This window comes from Polyodon spathula, chromosome 20, assembly GCF_017654505.1.
Source record: "Polyodon spathula isolate WHYD16114869_AA chromosome 20, ASM1765450v1, whole genome shotgun sequence".
NCBI lineage: Eukaryota > Metazoa > Chordata > Actinopteri > Acipenseriformes > Polyodontidae > Polyodon > Polyodon spathula.
In genome coordinates this window covers 13,167,489-13,188,600 of record NC_054553.1, presented here as the reverse complement: position 1 = coordinate 13,188,600, position 21,112 = coordinate 13,167,489, and the positions used below count along the sequence as shown (strand labels likewise).

The following is a 21,112-nucleotide window of genomic DNA, read 5'->3' as shown; positions in this document are numbered from 1 at the left end:
ATAAAGGGACAACAGCTTCCCCTATCAACTCTGCAAGCTAAAGCCACCTCAGTCCTGACCCAAACACCCCCCCCCCCCCCCCCCCAGCATTCAGTCCTCCAAAGGCTGATGGTTTAATTGTATGGTGGTTTTGTGGCATTCACTAATGTCCACCGGGAGCTAGAAGATTAAACCACCCGAACACTGCTTTCTATTTTTATCTTGTTTTGGAGAACAAAAGGCTGGTCACTTTGTGTTGGAGTCAAGGCGGGGTCATCATGAATCCGGCAGTGAAACTATTGGCCAAAAAGGCCCGTAAATAAGGACCAGATCTGACACAGCACCCCGTTTCCAATCACACCGACGACACTCGTGGCACAAACACAATGTTACCGACTGTCTCAGCCTGAGAAAAACCAACATGTAGGGAACTGTATGTCTGCTAGCTCAAATAAGTGAATTATAGAACCTAGAAATAGTTTAACTGAGTTTAGCATTGCTGCTTCCTTATGTTTTAAGTACAGCAGTGACATGGAGGTATAACCACTGTATTGCCCTTTTACAGGGTGTTTCATAAGCCAGGCATCATAGGCATTATCATATATTATGATTAGAATGTTCAGTAACACTTTAATTACTGTGTATTTACATAGTAGTTACTTAGTAAACACATGTCACATAATTACGATGCTATTATGCTGCACTTAATGTATACATCTTTTTCCATGGTATGACCCTAATCCTAAGACTAACCCTCTCCCTATCCCTAACTTTAAACCTAACCCCCTTAACCCTAACCCTTTTATGATAAAATTACTAATAATGTGAAAAAAGATCTACACGTGAGGTATATTGAAACTATTCATAATAACATTGTAATTATATGTAAGTGCACATGTATTCACTAACTACTATGTAATTAGACACGCTTAATGTAAAGTGTTGCCGAATGTCCTCTGTTAAACTGGGCTGCCCATTGAATATCTGCACCACATATAAAAATTATCTAAATTCATCCTGCTTTCCTTTGGGGCATTTCACAACTGCAAGAAATAGACCATTATTAACAGTAATAATAGTAATAATATAACATACACTATAAATACACACTTCCAGGGTTACAAGGTGTCTGATCCATTTCCAAAAAGTGCCCCCTAGTAACAATTGCCTTCTTCTCCTTCTACAGCCAGGAAGGGCAGCACACCACAAGCTTTCTGAAAGCCTGGGAGACAGAGGACAGCATTTCAGAAACATCTTCATACAACTGTCTGATATCACCATGTAACAATTTTTTTTTTTTTTTTTTTTTTTTTTGTTCCTGGGTAGTAAGTGTTATTTCCTAATTGCTTATGCCTCAAAAGTATAGAAAATGGCTATTATTCCCCACAAACTTTGCTTTTGTGACCAGGACAGTGATATTTCAAAATATCACTATTTCCAATGGGAAAACGGGCAAATGTGTGTCTTTTCGTTCACATAAAGTCAGAAAAAAACAACATATGAATCCAAATTAACATGTATTTATACTAAAGTAATACAAAAATGACTACAAAAGATTTAGAAGTGAGTAATTTTTCACGATTTACGATTATACTGTAAATTTACATTTTGTTTGTTACAACCCTATTTTCTGTTCTGTTTATTTATTAAATGCTGAGCGAAAGCATTTGCTCAGCTCCGCCAAACTCCACCTCTCTGTTGCTTATTTCCTGGCTCTGGTCTGACGCCACCAACTCCGGCCGTCTTTGTGACATGTGGTGTCAGAACCGGGACAACAGAGCCTCCAAGCGTCATACCAGAGCAGGAACCACAGTTTTTGAGAAAAAAAAAAAAAAAAAATTGGATTACAGAAAAATAAATAAATAAAATGGGAAAGAAGGGCAGAAGGCAGAAGCCACAACACCAGCCGGAGGAACAGCAGCCCGGGTGTCACTGCTGCGCTGAGCCTGGGCATTCTAGGACCAACTGCCCCTGGTACCCCCTTGGACAGCTACCCCAACTATGCCCCAACTGCGGAGGTGAGCAATAGGTAGCCCGCTACCCTGTCCATCAGGAGAGGGAGGAGCAGGGGTCACCTCAGTCTTCCCCCACCATCAGCTGGGAGGTTTTTTTAAAGAACCTTGCGGCAGAGTTATGCCTTGGCTGTGGGGCTCATGGGCACACGTTAGCCATATGCCCTACACAGTATGGAGAGGAGGAACTGGCCCAGGAGAGGAAGGTGAGGAGGAGGCAGAGAAGGGGAAAGGGGAAGAGGAAGGCAGAGCGTCCACCGCCCAAGTCTCCACCAGCAGAGGAAGAATGCCTGCTGGTTTTGCCTGGAGAGAAGCCATCTCCAGCGCCAGAGGAAGAGGTCCCACCGCTGTCTCCAGAGCAGAAGGGAGAGCCACACCAGTCCCCTGCAAGTGAGGGAGAGCCACACCAGTCCCCTGTAACAAGGGTAGACTACACGCTGCTCCCACCTCCGTCGTCAGGAGACTACATGCCTCCGCCACCTCCACGGGCAGGAGCAGAGCAGCAGGAGCTGCCTCTGCCTCCATCATCATCAGGGGGAGAGAAGCAGGAGCTGCCTCTCCCTTCACCAGAAGGACCAGGAAGATGCTGGTGATCCTCAGCAGCCCTTGCATAGGCTGCTGAGGGAAGCATGGGGAAGAACCGCCCGGCCGCAGTGGCCGAGAAGAGGGCCAACACCAGCAATCCAGCTAGTCCTGACTCCCTGCCTCGCTTCACCCAAGGATGCTTGCCTCGCTTCGCCAAAGGATGCCTGCCTCGCTTTGCCCAAGGATGCCTGGGGGCAAAGCATCACCCAAGGATGCCTGCCTCGCTTTGCCCAAGGATGCCTGCCATGCTTCGCCCAAGGATGCCTGCCACGCTTCACCCAAGGATGCCTGCCACGCTTCGCCCAAGGATGCCTGCCTGGCATCGCCTGGGGTTGTCAGTCGCTCTGCATCGCCTGGGGTTGCCAGTAACTATACATCGCCTGGGGTTGCCAGTCGCTCCACATCCTCTGGTGTCCCAGCCGCTCCACATCACCTGGGGTTGCCTGTCGCGTCGCATCGCCTGGGGTTGCACGCCGCTCCGAATCGCCTGAAGTCACTGGAACTGCTTCGCCTGAGGTTGCCAGCTGCTCCGCATCGCCTGGGGCTGCCTGTTGCTTCGCATCACAGCAGGAAGTACTGTGGCCGGAACCCCACCAAGGGGAGCTACCAGCCACGAAGAAGGGGGAGAAGGTCTGGAGACCACCAACCCCAGCAGCAGTTTCGCTGCCGGAGATCATGGGGGAGGTCAGGAGACCTGCTCCCACTGCAGCACTTTCGCTGCCGGAAGTATTGTGGTCGGAGCCCCGCCAAGGGGAGCTGCCAGCTACGAAGAAGGGGGAAGGTCAGGAGACTACCCCCCAAGCAGCCTTTCCGCTGCCAGGACTACCCCAGCTAGAGGAGACAGACTGGGGACTATTAATGTCTCTTCTGATGGCATTTCCGCTGTCAGCTGGGAAGCTGCCGGCACTGCCACCAGCAGCAGAAGAGTGGTAGGAGTGTGCCACCCCGCTGTCAGCATTGCTGCTGACAGCGTTACGACCTGTGGGGTCCTCCGGCCTCAGGTCCTGGCCCAGGACATTGTGCTGGACTTTTGGGCTTTTAAGGGGGGAGGTGGCCATTGAGGCCATGTGTGCTTCGCATAGGGGGGGCTATATGTGACAAAGTGCCCGCCCCTGTGTGTATTTTCTGTATATGTTGTGTGAGGTGTGTTAAATGTTGGTGTATAGGCATTGGTACACGGGATATAAACGGGTCTGTGATTCACGTGTGTTTAAAAATATATAATTGTATTTAGGCACGAGATTGTACAGCACTTCACATGCAAGTAAAAAGTAATATGTGAGCACGGGGAATTGCACTTTATTAATTCACATGCAGTTGTTCCGCGACTCCTAGTGAATGATTGATTAGCAGTCGAGTCTCGGAACAGCTGCATAAAAGCAGCATGTTTTCACCCACTTGGGGTTGTGTGTTCGGTGAGTGGAGAACGGGATTAAGAATACAGAGGTAATAATAACAATAAGAAGAATAATAATCATTAGTTAAAATATCTGCTCACCCTGTTTTGTCTGTATAGTCCTGTGATGAGTCAAAGGGATTTCAGTCTGTGATTCAGCCTCCCGACAGTAGATGGCATCAAACCAACTCGGGACTTCCCTTACCAAGATCTCGTGACCATGGCAAAAGTCATCTTTTGAGGGGCGGCACCTTGGTGAGGGGCAGAAGTACGAGTATGTAAATTCCAGCCACTGGAGTCAAGTGAAGGATAAGGACACTTGTCAGTTGGGGATTGGTGTTCCACTGACTACAGAGGCGGGACATTACATACTAAAGGGAACGTACTACTGTGTTCGGGGTTGGTCCAAAAGTAAAATAGGAGGAGTAACGGGTGGAGGGAGAGACTAGTTTGGTGCAGCGGGATTTAAAAAAAAAAAACACTAACATTTCTTTTGTCTTTTTTTGTTTATGTATGGTTTACCATGAAGACGATTAAAGACGAGTTATCACGATCTGTTTTGGATTTCACCCCTGCACTCCTTCCCTCACACCATTTTGTTTTCTTTTGTTATTTAATTATTTTGTTGTGTATAGATAATAAAAATAAATTATTTTATTTCTGTACACATAAATTACTGTCTGGACATTCCATTTAATACACTCTCGCCTCACAAGTCCGTTTTGTTTATCTCTTTTGTTTTGGTGAATGTGCCATGTCCTGTATTTTTGTTTGTTACAACCTTTTTATTTTCTGTTTTGTTTATTTATTAAATGCTAAGCAAAGGCATTCGCTCAGCTCCATCAAACTCCACCTCTCTGTTGCTTATTTCCTGGGTCTGGTCTGACGCCACCCACTCCGGTCGTCTTTGTGACAGGGTCTCATATGTGCATTTCTGAAATCATTATGAAATGAATGAAAGCATTAGTTATAGCCAAGTTATAGCCAAGATGCATTTTTTCATTTTAAAGAATTTAAAAGAATGGATATACCAAGCTACAGTAAGTTATAGAAATATTCCATTGGTCGAGTCATGACACCACAACAGCAGCAGACATACAGTAATATAGATGAAATAGCAGCAGTGCATCGCAGCATAGCTCTTGTAGACAGTATTGTACTATAAATATTGCAATAGGAAGCTCAGATTATGTCAGATTATGAAAATTTAAATCGTTTAAACCCTGTATGTCACAAACAAAAGAGTAAATGGGGTTGTCACACAGGTAATCTTTGACTTCCAGGTCAAGGTCAGATATAATTGTATGACTAGACTTCTGCACAATTCATTCATCCCAGGGTCATCCAGTCATCTTTTCTAGGACACAGTCCAGCTACTATGAAAAAGAAACATGTCTGTATATTTTTGTAATATATAGCAACGGTCTCAGAAGACCAAGCATTGAGGACCCGGAGGTATCTGAGACATGGCATTCATAGCGATAAAGCTGCATCCCGTCAAACCCCCATCTTCTGTCCTGGGATATCTCACGTTGCGGATGAGCAGTCCTCCTTGAAAGCACTGCTCAATCCTGAACGACAGCACAGCTCAGCAGGAGGAACGTTGAGAACCTTCCATCTGGTGCTGAGACTACTGAGGGACTATCACCGATGACATGCTGTGACATGCTGTCATTGCAATCCCGGGGCAGCACATGTAAAAAATAAATAAATAAATAAAAAATTTCCCTGCAGTTTATTGGGTTTGTATAATGCACTGGGGAGACTGCACTTAGAATGTTGTGTTGAATTCTGCCTCCCGCAATACAAAAAGGACATTGTGACCCAGCAAAGAGCCACCAGTCTAATCCCAGATCTTAAAGGAATGCATTTCGAAGAGGAAACTGATACATCTATTTAGCCGATAACAAAGGGTTAGAAGGACTATATATATAGAGGAGTTGACAAAGTTAGCCAAAACCAATACTTTAAACTCATCACAGAAGTCAAGATTAGAGGCGCAGCTGAGATAGAAGTGGAGATAGACTTAGAACATGGGGATATTTCTTCAAACAGAGAGTGGTGTGGGTATAGAATCGTTTACCTAGACGTGGTGACGCTGAATCACTGAGATCCTTTAAATATAGACTGAGAACCGGACAAGTATTAATGGACTGCATGGGTTCCTCTCGGAAATGTTCTTTATGTAGTTATGAATGATGGCAAATGGTAATATGCATTTACTGAACCAAATGTGAAAAAAACATGCCAACAAAAGCTACGTAAGAGCTATGACAACATTGAGTCACACTTTAGGAACGTATAACTGGTTGTGTATAATCTATAAATATATTATGGAAATATGCTATTAAAAGTTAGAAATAAAATTTGAAATAAAAACACCAAATGCCATTTGAAATTCTGTTTTGCTACATGTTATTTATTATTGCATGATATATATATATATATATATATATATATATATATATATATATATATATATATATATATATATATATATATATATAGTACTGTGCAAAAGTTTTAGGCAGGTGTGAAAAAATAGACATGTTAATAGATTATATTTATCAATTAACAAAATGCAAAGTGAGTGAACAGAAGAAAAATCTACATCAAATCAATTTGATTTGTGACCACCCTTTGTCTTCAAAACAGCATCAATTCTTCTAGGTACACTTGCACAAAGTCAGGGATTTTGTAGGCATATAGTCAGGTGTATGATTCAAGAATTATACCAAACAGGGGCTAATGATCATCAGTTCAATATGTAGGTTGAAACACAATCATTAACTGAAACAGAAACAGCTGTGTAGGAGGAATACAAGCTAACAAGGTGAGGTTGCTGAAGACAGTTTACTGTCAAAAGTCATACACCATGGCAAGACTGAGTACAGCAACAAGACACAAGGTAGTTATACTGCATCAGCAAGGTCTCTCCCAGGCAGAAATTTCAAGGCAGACAGGGGTTTCCAGATGTGCTGTCCAAGCTCTTTTGAAGAAGCACAAAAAAACAGGCAACGTTGAGGACCGTAGACGCAGTGGTCAGCCAAGGAAACTTACTGCAGCAGATGAAAGACACCCTTTGCTTCCCTTCGCAATCAGAAGATGTCCAGCAATGCCATCAGCTCAGAATTGGCAGAAAACAGTGGGATCCTGGTACACCCATCTACTGTCCAGAGAAGTCTGGTCAGAAGTGGCCTTCATGGAAGACTTGTGGCCAAAAAGCCATACCTCCGACTTGGAAACAAGGCCAAGTGACTCAACTATGCATGAAAACACAGGAACTGGGGTGCAGAAAAATGGCAGCAGGTGCTTTGGACTGATGAGTCAAAATTTGAAATATCTGGCTGTAGCAGAAGGCAGTTTGTTGGCCAAAGGGCTGGAGAGCGGTACACAAATGAATGTCTGCAGGCAACAGTGAAGCATGTTGGAGGTTTCTTGCAAGTTTGGGGCTGCATTTCTGCAAATGGAGTTGGGGATTTGGTCAGAATTAATGGTCTCCTCAATGCTGAGAAGTACAGGCAGATATTTATTCATCATGCAATACCATCAGAGAGGCATCTGATTGGCCCCAAATTTATTCTGCAGCATGACAATGACCCCAAACATACAGAGAAAGTGATTAAGAACTATCTTCAGCGTGAAGAAGAACAAGGAGTCCTGGAAGTGATGGTATGGCCCCCGCAGAGTCCTGATCTCAACATCATCAAGTCTGTCTGGGATTACATGAAGATAGAGAAGCAACTGAGGTTGCCTAAATCCACAGAAGAACTATGGTTAGTTGCTATACAGGCGTGGAAAAGTGCTGAGCAGTTTAGAAGCAGTAAGGAGAAATTGCATCTTTAATTGCTTTAATCAGAAAACACAGGACATTGGGGAAACACAGCAGCTCAAAGTCAAACAGCCGCGTGTGTTTTTCTGATAACAAGCTGAAACTCGGAGCAGCTGATTCAAATTCAGCTGAGACACAGGCGAGGGGACAAGTCAACAGCACAGCAGAACAACGCAGTTAAACGAGGAAGTCTTCCCAGCGACAACGAGTGGGAGAAGTACAGGCATGGAAAAGTGCAGAGCAGTTTAGAAGCAGTTTGAAAGCAGGTTGACAGCTGCAAAAGAAACTAAACTTCAAAAAAAAAAACCTCAACATGGTCTTCAAGCCAGTAATCTGTGACACCTGCTTGATGTGGGAAATCCGAGAAAACCCAGCGGAGCTAAACCAAGTATGCGTAAAGTGCCGCGCAATCCAGGACTTGCATAAACTAGTAAGTATGCTAGAAATGGAGCTGGAAGAAATGCGACAGCAACAGGATCTTGAGGAACTGGCACAACTACAATTCATGGAAGTCTGCATCACCCCTAACAGACGGAAAGTCACCAGGGAGATAGAAGGTCAGAACAGCTGGGTTCAGGTAGGCAGAAGCAGGGAAAAAAAGAAAATTCGTCAAACACAACCACCAGAAATCAAAACAGCCAACAAATTTGAGTCACTTCAGAATTTTGATGAGCAGAACCAACAACAAGAGAACGAAAGGAAAAACATCCAGGACCCTACTGACAGTGGTGACCAGACAGCAAAAAGAAGGGTGGTCATGATTGTTGGGGACTCCATATTGAGAAACACAGCAAGTTCAATTTGCAGTTTGGACCCCCTTACTACAACAGTGTGCTGCCTTCCGGGAGCCTCGGTCAAGCACATCACTGAGAACGTGGACAGGCTCCTAGAACGAACAGGAGATGACCCGGTAGTAGTTGTCCACATCGGTACAAACAACATTGGAAGAGACAGACCAAATCCCTGCAAAACAAATTCAGAGAGCTAGGAAGGAAATTAAAAGAGAAAACCAAAACTGTGGTATTTTCTGGTACACTATCGGCACCTTGCAAAGGACCATATGGACAGCTGGAAATAATTAATCAAAACGCATGGCTGAAGACGTGGTGCACACGGGAAGGCTTCACCTATCTTGATCATTGGACCACATTCTACAACGAGGACTATCTGTATAGACGGGACAGACTGCACTTAAATAGCAAGGGAACCAGTCTACTTGGAGAAAAGATCCTCAAGCAGGTTCAGAAGCATTTAAACTAGAAAGGAAGGGGGGAGAAATCAACAAAAAAACAGAAGGGAGACCGCATCAAAACAAGGACAACAACTCAGGTAAGACAACCATTAAATGTATTTATCTAAATGCTAGAAGTATCAGAAACAAAATTCTAGAACTTGAAGCTGCTGCACTAACAAGTAACTATGATGTGATAGGTGTTACTGAAACTTGGTTGTCTGAGAGTGATGGGGACGAATATAATATTTGTGGGTATACACTGTATAGGAAAGACAGGCAGGACAGAAGAGGAGGAGGGGTAGCGCTATACATAAGAAACAGCCTTGAAGCCCAGGGGTTAAACCTGGACAAAGAAAATAAAGCCGAATCAATAAAATAGATCAATTAAAAAAAATATTCAATGAAAAAAGGCACTTTACAGAGCATTAAAAAAGGACCAAAAAGAAAGTACACAGAAAGAGTACACAGAACAGCAAACGCAAGTCAAAAAGGAAGTTAGAAAGGCCAAGAGAGAAATAGAAATGAACATTGCTAGGGGGCTAAAACCAATTCCAAAATGTTTTTCCAATATTACAACAGCAAGAGAACATTCAAAGAGGAGGTTAAATGTTTAAGAGATACAAATGGCAAAATCGTAGATGAAGAAAAAAAAATAGCAAATATATTAAATGATTACTTTTCACAAGTTTTTACAAAGGAAGATACGGACAACATGTCCCACATGTCATCCAGTTCCTATCCAGTTTTAAATAACTTTAGCATAACCGAGGCAGAAGTGTTAAAGGGACTAGGAGCTCTTAAAATAAACAAATTCCCTGGGCCAGAGGAGAGCCGCCCAATAATACTCAAAGAAATGAAAGAAGTTATTTACAAACCGCTAACCAAGATCATGCAGCAGTCTCTTGACACAGGGGTGGTACCGACAGACTGGAAAATTGCAAACGTAATACCAATCCACAAAAAGGGAAACAAAACTGAACCAGGTAACTACAGACCAGTAAGCCTGACTTCTATTATATGCAAACTTATGGAAACTATAAAAAGATCCACAATGGAAAATTACCTATATGGTAACAGGGTCCTGGGAGACAGTCAACATGGTTTTAGGAAAGGGAGATCGTGTCTAACTAATTTGGTTGATTTTTTGGAGGATGCAACATCGATAATGGATAATTGCAAAGCACATGACATGGTTTATTTAGATTTCCAGAAAGCTTTTGACAAAGTCTCGCACAAAAGATTAATTCTCAAACTGAACGCAGTTGGGATTCAAGGAAACACATGTACATGGATTAGGGAGTGGTTAACATGTAGAAAACAGAAAGTACTGATTAGAGGAAAAACCTCAGAATGGAGTGTGGTAACCAGTGGTGTACCACAGGGATCAGTATTAGGTCCTCTGCTATTCCTAATCTACATTAATGATTTAGATTATAGTATAGTAAGCAAACTTGTTAAATTTGCAGACGACACAAAAGTAGGAGGAGTGGCAAACACTGTTGTAGCAGCAAAGGTCATTCAAAATGATCTAGACAAGATTCAGAACTGGGCAGACACATGGCAAATGACATTTAATATAGAAAAGTGTAAGGTACTGCACGCAGGAAATAAAAATGTACATTATAAATATCATATGGGAGATACTGAAATTGGAGAAGGAATCTATGAAAAAGACCTAGGAGTTTTTGTTGACTCCGAAATGTCTTCATCTAGACAATGTGGGGAAGCTATAAAAAAGGCTAACAAGATGCTCGGATACATTGTGAAAAGTGTTGAATTTAAATCAAGGGAAGTAATGTTAAAACTGTACAATGCACTAGTAAGACCTCACCTTGAATATTGTGTGCAGTTCTGGTCACCTCGCTATAAAAAAGATATTGCTGCTCTAGAAAGAGGGAATTATTCCGGGCTTAAAAGGCATGTCATATGCAGACAGGCTAAAAGAATTGAATCTGTTCAGTCTTGAACAAAGAAGACTACGCGGCGACCTAATTCAAGCATTCAAAATTCTAAAAGGTATTGACAATGTCGACCCAAGGGACTTTTTTGACCTGAAAAAAGAAACAAGGACCAGGGGTCACAAATGGAGATTAGAGAAAGGGGTATTCAGAACAGAAACTAGGAGGCACTTTTTTACACAGAGAATTGTGAGGGTCTGGAATCAACTCCCCAGTAATGTTGTTGAAGCTGACACCCTGGGATCCTTCAAGAAGCTGCTTGATGAGATTCTGGGATCAATAAGCTACTAACAACCAAACGAGCAAGATGGGCTGAATGGCTTCCTCTTGTTTGTAAACTTTCTTATGTTCTTATGTTCTTATGTTTGGGCCAGCCTACCTGCCGAGTTCCTTCAAAAACTGTGTGCAAGTGTACCTAGAAGAATTGATGCTGTTTTGAAGGCAAAGGGCGGTCACACCAAATATTGATTTGATGTAGATTTTTCTTCAGTTTACTCACTTTGCATTTTGTTAATTGATAAATATAAACTATTAACATGTCTATTTTTGAAAGCATTCTTACTTTACAGCATTTTTTTACACTTGCCTAAAACTTTTGCACAGTATTGTGTGTGTGTATATATATATATATATTATAATGGATACCAAAACTGAAGTGTTACCAATGGTTTCATTTCACTACTGCTACATGTCTTGCAGCTATGGAGATCACTCCGATAATATTAAGTACTTACAGTACCTGTATTGCATCTGGCTCATTGTGGCTGTATTACTTTATTGTAAAAAGTGCAGTAGCTACTCTGTTCAATACAATTTCAATACACAGGGTTTCTGGTTTCAGGTCTTATCTGATACACACAGATACAACCCTGTGGAAAATAATAATTTATCCTACAAAAAATGGAAAGAAAGAACACTGGAGAGTACTAGTTATCTATTTCACTTGAACCCATTGAAACACAGTTCACTGTGTTTGTTGCATTTGATTCCCACCTGTGCTGTTATCTGATCTGGGCAGTTCTCAGCATGCCTCAACACATCAAATCAACTAAACTGTACTTTTGTGCAATATCAAAAAGAACTGATCAATTTCTTTTCTAAAAGAAAAAAAACAAAGGAAAAATTAACTGCATCATTTTGTAGTCATACTTTATAAATATTGCATGGGGGGCAGCAGCTGTAGTGAGGGATTGTATTGCAAGCACCTCACTGTTGATAAGGCAGTATATCTGGCTTAACATCCTTGTAATGGGATTTAAGGTTGGGGAGATCCAACATTCAAATCACAGCTCAGTTGATTGGCATTTTATTGGTGCTTGTTCATAAACTGTGCTTCCTCTCTCACTCTGGTCCTAATCCATTGCCAGTGACTAAAGTCCATACGCTCTAGTGTGGACATCAAACTAAGCACATTGACCTCTGGACTGCATTATGATTGCAGCTAGACCATGGGAGGGACCTGCAGTACAGGGAATGCTTGGGTAGCAAGAAGCAGCCACTTGTAATCTACACTGATGTATTGAATATATGAACTTGTCCCTCTTTTAGTTTAATTAAAAATAAAAGGTATTCAATAAAAGACAACTAAAATGTAGTTATGCATAGTTATTGGTTAAATTTATTGTAGTTTATTAGCGTTATTTAAATGCAATGGCTACACATTGATGGATCATGACATTAAAAGTCTTTGACAGTGCTTAAATAAAAATAAAACACATTAAATGCATACATTTCCATGGTTTTGTTTTGAATTCCAAGTTTGGTAACTGGCAAACAATATCTGATGGATTTATATAATTTAAACCTGAATTGCCTCCCTTTGGCACAGAAGGCAGCAATTCAGGATTTATGAATTAGGGTCAATAACTTCAACTCAGTTTAAACTGGCACACTTCAGACTGTAACTGTTTAATATCCTATCTTAAAGCTATGCGCCCAGGTCCGCATGCAGACCAAAATGTAAAAAAACAAGGAGCTGCAAAATGTCTTGGTTTGTCAAGTAATACAAATAATACAGACGATCCAGCAGTGGAAGGACACTCCAAAGAAGCAGATTTAGGTGGCTGAAGGATGCTGGCTGGCTGGCAGTGAAGAGCGAACTGAAAATGTGGGTCTACTTGATACAAAAAGATAACAGAAGTGTTTTGGGGTCTGTGATGAGTCAAAGGGGTTTCGGTCTGCAATTCAGCCTCCCAACAGTAGAAGGCATCAAACCAACTCGGGACTTCCCTTACCAAGGTCTTGTGACCATGACAAAAGTCATCTTTTTGAGGGGCGGCACCTTGGTGAGGGGCGGAAGTACGAGTATGTAAATTCTAGCCACTGGAGTCAAGTGAAATTAAGGATACCTGTCAGTTTGGGATTGGTGATCCACTGACTACCGGGGCGGGGTTTGCATACTAAAGGGAACGTGCTACTGTGTTCGGGGTTGGTCCTAAGGAATAGAGGCGGGGGAAAAAAGGCTGGAGGGAGTACGTGGGAGTTTGGACTGTGTCACAAACGGAGGCCTTACTAACTTGGCTCTTTTCTGTTTTTATTCCTTTTTGTTTTATTTTTGGATTTAAGCAGAGCGCGAAGAGGACTAAGAGGCTTCCGTTACTTTATTTTTGATTACTCCAGCACTCCCTCCCTCACACCCTTCTTTATTATTTTTCTTTTTTTTTCTGTGTAATATTAAATAAAATTTTAATTTTTACACGTAAATCACTGTCTGGAAAATTAATTTTTACTCACACGCCTCACACTTGGTGTCATTGTGGGAGATGGATCCAGCTACAGTTCTGGCGATGTTTAGGGAGCAGGAGGAGAAGCGAGAGGAGAGGGAAGTACGGCGCCAGGAACAGCTCGCCCAGTTCTTTGGTCAGCTGGTAGAGAAAATCTCGACACCAGCGGCGGAAACAGCAGTTGCCCGGATGTTTTCTTCACAACCAAAGCTACAGAAGATGACTCCGGAAGATGATCCTGAGACGTTCTTGGTCACCTTTGAGAGAGTGGCAGAAGCAGCAGGGTGGCCCAAGGAACACTGGGCCATGAAATTGGCACCCTGTTTGACAGGACAAGCGCAAGCAGCATATAGAGCCTTGATGGCCTCGGAGGCCGCGGACTATATAAAAGTAAAAGAAGCCATTCTCTCACGCCTCGGGATCACGGAAGAAACATACCGGCGCCGTTTCCGGGAATACCAGCTGTCCAAGGGGGTGCGGCCCCGGGTTGCGGGACAGTATCTCCTGGATCAGTGCACCCGGTGGCTGCAACCGGAAGAACACACACCCCAAGAACTGGTGCAGAAGATCGCAATAGAGCTCCATAGTTCGCCTCCATACTACCGCCAGGAAATCGGGAGTGGGTTAAAATGAATCAACCTACCACTCTCGAGAAGGCCATCATCCTGGCGGAGGCATATGAGGATGCGAATGAAGGCGCCGCCTCTGACCCCACTCCTGCGCCTAAACTAACCAGGACCAACCCATCAGTGAAGCCCAGAGGAGGTAACCAGACCTTCAGACCATGGAGGTCGAGGTTAGCCCCATCTTGGGCGAGAGAAAAACCCCCTAACCTGTCGGTCACCGACTCACAGGACAAGCAAACCCCGTTGGTGCCTTCTACCCCAGTTTGTTACCGATGCAATGAGCCCGGACATATAGCCAGGGATTGTCCGATGATGGAGGTAGACCTGGCAAGAAGATCCTGGTCGGCAGTAACAGGTAAGAACACTGGGGAATGTTGGGAGGGCCCTTATCAATTAAGAGTACAGGTCGGGGATAAGAGTACTAATGCATTTGCAGACTCTGGGTGTGCACAAACATTGATTCGACAAGCTCTTTTGGAGGGGGTAACCTGGGAGCCACAGGGTAAAGTGGCTATCTCATGTATCCACGGAGAAACTCGGGTTTATCCCACCACTAAAGTTAGACTTACTGTTGATGATGACTCAGCTTACGTTAAAGTGGCTGTAGCGCAATGTTTACCATACCCTGTTCTCCTGGGAAGAGACTGGCCGTTTTTTGATCGTATTTTAGGTCGGGAAATGGTCTTAGTTTCTACCAGGGGACAATCTAAGCAACGGGAGAAAACAATTGGCGAGATTTTCCCGTTACAATCCGACCTGTTTAACCCTAAAATCCGCCTGAGAAAAACAAAGAGAGAGCGCAGGGTGGAAAAATATGAGGGAACTCTGAGACGACAAGGGGAGGGGTCTGACTCAAAGGTAAACCAATCTTGTAAACGGCAGGGTAAAGGAGTAGGTGTTCAGTGTGACCGGGGCTGCGAGGTTACTGATGTGGAAGGTCACATAATAAAAGACACTCCTCTCAGCGTACCTAATCATTGGGACCGAGATATTGACCTGGGCTATGAACAACAAAATGATCCCACATTACAGTATGCTTGGAAACAGGTTAGATATGTTGAGGGGAAGGATATGCAGGAAGGACAACCAGTGGTATTTCCGCATTTTTCTGTATCTGGGCACTTATTATATAGAATAACCCGGGCTCCCGGGACGGGACAGCTCGTAAAACAGTTATTGGTTCCTAGGCCTTTTCAGTCAGAAGTCATGAGATTGGCGCATGACATTCCATTTTCAGGTCATTTAGGAACTGAAAAGACTCAGGAACGAATTCTGGCCCGTTTTTTTTTGGCCAGGGGTTTATGGTCTTGTGCGGAAGTATGTATCTGAGTGTCCGGAATGTCAATTAGCTGCCCCTAAGTTAGTTCGCCCCGCACCTCTGGTCTCACTGCCAATTATTGGAGTACCGTTTGAGAGGATTGGTGTAGATTTAGTAGGCCCTCTGGAGGGAGCAGAGTCAGGATATCGGTATATTTTGGTAGTAGTAGTGGACTACGCAACACGATATCCAGAAGCTGTTCCCTTACGTTCTATGAGTGCAGAAGTAGTAGCAAATGAATTGGTTAAAATATTTTCTAGGGTGGGAATCCCGAAAGAAATTCTCACTGATCAGGGCACTAATTTTATGTCTGGCTGTATTCAGCAATTATACAAATTATTGAAAATCCGTTCAATTCGAACCTCAGTTTTTCATCCTCAAACGGATGGGCTTGTTGAACGATTTAATCAGACTTTAAAAAGTATGTTGCGCCGCTTTGTAGATCAGGAGAAACGTAATTGGGCTAAACTGCTTCCCTACTTGCTCTTTGCAGTTCGTGAGGTACCACAATCCTCAACGGGGTTCTCTCCGTTTGAGCTCTTGTACGGTCGGCAGCCGCGGGGTATCTTGGATCTCATAAGAGAAGGCTGGGAAGAACAGTCAAAAGACTCTAAAAATATAGTGAAATATGTATTACAGCTACGCGATCACTTAGAATTAGTCGGTCGATTGGCACATGACAATCTCAAAGTGGCACAGCAGAAGCAGCAACAAAGCTACAATAAAAATTCAAGAATTAGGAACTTTCGACCTGGAGACAAAGTGTTGTTGTTGCTTCCCTCATCAGAATCTAAGTTGTTTGCTAAATGGCAGGGTCCCTTTGAGGTCATTCGAGCAATTGGAAAAGTTAATTATGAGATCCGACAGCCTGGGCGTCGGAAGGAAAGTCAAATTTATCATGTTAGCTGGGGGAGGTGGAGTGTATGTTGAAACTTGGGGTAATTGAACCTTCCCGAAGTGAGTGGTGTAGCCCAATAGTACCAATAGACAAGCCAGATGGGTCACTACGATTATGTATCGATTTTAGGAGGGTGAATGCTATCTCTAAGTTTGATGCATATCCCATGCCTCGGGTAGATGAACTCTTAGACAGGCTGGGGCGAGCTCGGTTTATTTCAACTCTGGATCTGACGAAAGGATACTGGCAAATTCCATTAGCAAAAGCCTCTCGTGAGAAAACGGCATTCTCAACCCCAGATGGTCTTTTTCAATTTTGTACTATGCCGTTCGGACTTCATGGAGCTCCCGCAACTTTCCAGAGACTGATGGACAGGGTATTACAACCTCATCGAGAGTATGCAGCTGCATATATCGATGATGTAGTCATATACAGTTCTTCCTGGAAAGAACATTTGAGTAGATTAAAAGCCGTCTTACAGTCTCTGAGGAAGGCGGGGCTCACAGCGAACATGGCAAAGTGCGCTATTGGAAAAGAAGAAACAAAATATTTAGGTTTCATAATGGGTAAGGGTAGAGTGAAACCGTTGGTTTCAAAAGTCCAGGCTTTGTTGGATTCACCGGTACCTACCACGAAAACCCAGGTGAGATCATTGTTAGGGTTGGCTGGTTATTACCGCCGCTTTATTCCACACTTTTCCACTATAGCCGCCCCTCTCACTGATCTCACTAAAAAGAACGCTCCAAATAAAATTAAGTGGAGTGCAGAGTGTCAGACAGCCTTTGAATCTATTAAAACTAATTTGAGTCAGGCCCCAGCATTAGTAAGCCCGGATTTCAGACGAGAGTTCATCCTTCAGACCGATGCATCACAGACTGGTCTGGGGGTGGTTCTGTCCCAGGAAAAAAATGGTATAGAACACCCGATATTATATATTAGTCGGAAGTTACTGCCGAGAGAACAAAGGTACTCTGTGGTAGAGAAAGAATGCCTGGCAGTAAAATGGGCGGTGGAGTCCTTAAAATACTATCTTCTGGGACGACCCTTTGTACTCATCACAGATCACGCCCCTTTAAAGTGGTTAGCGCTCCAACCCTTCGCCTTTCAAATAAGGCATCGTGCAGGTAAGTTACATCAAAACGCTGATTTTTTTTCCCGGGGTTAGAAGTTTCTGAGTGTTCCTTCGGCTCCACTCTGAGGGGTGGGATATGTGATGAGTCAAAGGGGTTTCGGTCTGCAATTCAGCCTCCCAACAGTAGAAGGCATCAAACCAACTCGGGACTTCCCTTACCAAGGTCTTGTGACCATGACAAAAGTCATCTTTTTGAGGGGCGGCACCTTGGTGAGGGGCGGAAGTACGAGTATGTAAATTCTAGCCACTGGAGTCAAGTGAAATTAAGGATACCTGTCAGTTTGGGATTGGTGATCCACTGACTACCGGGGCGGGGTTTGCATACTAAAGGAAACGTGCTACTGTGTTCGGGGTTGGTCCTAAGGAATAGAGGCGGGGGAAAAAAGGCTGGAGGGAGTACGTGGGAGTTTGGACTGTGTCACAAACGGAGGCCTTACTAACTTGGCTCTTTTCTGTTTTTATTCCTTTTTGTTTTATTTTTGGATTTAAGCAGAGCGCGAAGAGGACAAAGAGGCTTCCGTTCCTTTATTTTTGATTACTCCAGCACTCCCTCCCTCACATCCTTCTTTATTATTTTTCTTTTTTTTTCTGTGTAATATTAAATAAAATTTTAATTTTTACACGTAAATCACTGTCTGGAAAATCCATTTTTACTCACATGCCTCACAGGGTCTTATGTTTAAAATCTTAATATGCAGGTGTGTACTCCTGCTGTGAATTTCTATTTACAAGAACACTTATACGTGTGAATTTACCTATGAATATATTTTGAGCGTATGGTGCACCAGGTTCTTTAAAAAAAATAATAATAATAATTGAATTTTTCTATTTATTTGATGACTCTCATTCTCATCAAGATCAAGATTTGCTGAAGTCTCACTGAGACGGTTTTCTTCATCAGAGGATCTCTTTTCAGGAGAGACTTTTTGATGGCTTGAAAGTACAAATGGCATTTGATGCAAAACCTGAATGATGATGTATCATTGTTTGTATAGTGATTAAAATAATAATAATAATAATAATAATAATAATAATAATAATAATAATAATAATAATAATAATAATGAGCTTGGTGCTTCCAGAATGTAAACAATACCTGTTTATTTATGTGTACACATTCAGATTGTTTTTAATAATTTATGTTTACTGACTTTCTTGAGCTGTATAGTCTTGTTTATTTTGGTCAAAAGAACGTATCAAGCATGTTAAGAAAAGAAAACGTAATACTTTAAAATCTTTTCAGAATGCTGTAAAAGAATGGATTTAATGTCTCCGTTTTTTTGTTTTATTTTTCGCTAGTTGTTCAATGCGGACCAAAATAATTATGACGGTGTGCATGATATGAGAAGTGTTATTATTATTATTATTATTATTATTATTATTATTATTATTATTATTATTATTATTATTCAAATCCCTGCTTATATCATAAACAGTAGAATTAATTTAACGAACACACAGATGTGTAAAGTGTTTTCACTGTTCATGTTTAATAAGAGAATGCGTCAGACTCATATTGAATACTGGGTGTGAAATCACTTTGGGTTCCTTCACTGCAATATGGCTTGAGCCTCTCTCGGTTCTGTGTTCTGTACCAAACCAAGCTCTACTACTAGCGCTTCTCCCTGCGCTGAGGTTTCCGAGCGGTGAATCCCTTCCTTCCACAAACTGCCTTGGCGTTTCAAATACTCTTTCCATCATGTTACATTTTTAATTTGCTGATTTCATCTATTGCAGTTCTGATACTGAAACTTCACGAGGTAATACTGCTCCTTTTAGTAACTCAGCACTATGATTCCTCATGCTAGTACTGCAGCACGTCCTGTAACTACACTACACGAGCATCTTACATTTTTACTTAGGATTGTCAACCCCCATAATAAAACTGTAACCCCACTGTAAATTTTCCTAAATTTAACACCCCAGTGATTAAAGTATGATTAAAAGTAATTTATCATTGTTTAATCAGTTAAAAAAAGATTAAACTTTTTTTCCCTCTACCATGGAGAAAATTGCATTTTATTCCTTACACACTCCAAGAATTAGACTTGGCTTCAATACTACCAAATGAAATTCATTTTCAGCACAAAACGTAAAATGTTGACAACAACTGCAAGCATAACTGTTAATTTTGTTTTAACTAAACGTGCGATAAATGAATAATAAAACACACACACACACACACACACACACACACACACACACACACACACACACACACACACACACACACACACATACCTGGTTGTTTACATGCTTGTCTCTGTCCTTATTTGAAATGCAGCTTGTATGCAAACTGAATTCGTCCAGTTCACAATCTCAAAGCATTATTGCATTGGGAAAAAGAAAAACTGCTCCAGATCCAAATGCACTTGGTTAGAATCCAGCCCCTCCACATCTTTTCTGAAACCCTGACAGAAAATCATCCAGTCTTCAGCGTACACCAGAAAAAGATGACTAGAAACAGAAAGTCCATCTTTTCCAACAGAGAATGACCTGATGATTCAAGGAAGAACACTTTCCCCCGAAAAAAACAGCAAATAAAGACACAGGTTCAAATGAAAATTATTTTGTTTCTTTTGTTTTCCCCCAGCTAGGATTCTCCCTCTCTTTTTGTTGTAATGATATCTAGAAAACAATCGCTCCCTCGTCTCCCTCCCTCTTATTTGGTTGGTTTCTGAAGTCTTGCTGTAGGTCCAGCAGGCAAGCTGCAGTTGTCATGGTTTTTGATGGAGCAGCTCGTTAGCCCTGTAGCAGGCTGGGATATGTCAGATTCATACCGTCCTCAATGAGTCGCGTCTCCAGCCACATGCGTCTCTCTTCTGTTGAGGGGGGGGGGGGGGGGGGGGGGACCGGGGGTTCAGTCTCATTTCCCTTCTCAAATCACTGTACCATGCATGCAATTGTTCAACACCCCTGTTTCTTCTCTGTCTGGCTGTCATTTTTTATTCATTTTTCTTCTTTTTTTGTTTGTCACCCCTTTTTTGTTGTTGTTGTTGTTGTTGTTGTTGTTGTTGTTGTTATTATTATTATTATTATTATTATTATTATTATTATTAGTAGTAGTAGTAGTAGTAGTAGTAGTAGTAGTAGTAGTAGTACTACTATAATAATAATAATAATAATAATAATAATAATAATAATAATAATAATAACAACAACAACAAGCAACAATGTGATTCAATCAAGCTCTGTTGCTTTTGCATGTGGAAGGCTTCACTCTGCATGAATACAAACTGAGACAGAAAAAACACAGAAGGAATGTTCTAGCAGAAATACCAAAAATAAATAAAGCAAAAAATAGCCCAGTGCACAAATAAGGGGTGATTGTTTTGCAGTGGGGTGCTTGTTCTATGCCTGATGTAAACTAAAGGCACTGCCTGCACCCATTTACATAATGCAGTATTCTGAATTCCCAA

General features: G+C 42.2%; 1 protein-coding gene across 1 annotated transcript in view; it reads right to left on the bottom strand.

Moving 5' to 3' along the window:
- Positions 1–20,429, bottom strand: part of LOC121295295 (short transient receptor potential channel 5-like) — an 88,026-nt gene extending 67,597 nt beyond the window's left edge. The window contains exon 1 of the mRNA XM_041219763.1: positions 19,935–20,429. The gene's annotated coding sequence lies outside the window, so the exon portion shown is untranslated. The remainder of the gene's footprint in view (positions 1–19,934) is intronic.
- Between the last annotated feature and the right edge of the window lie 683 nt (positions 20,430–21,112).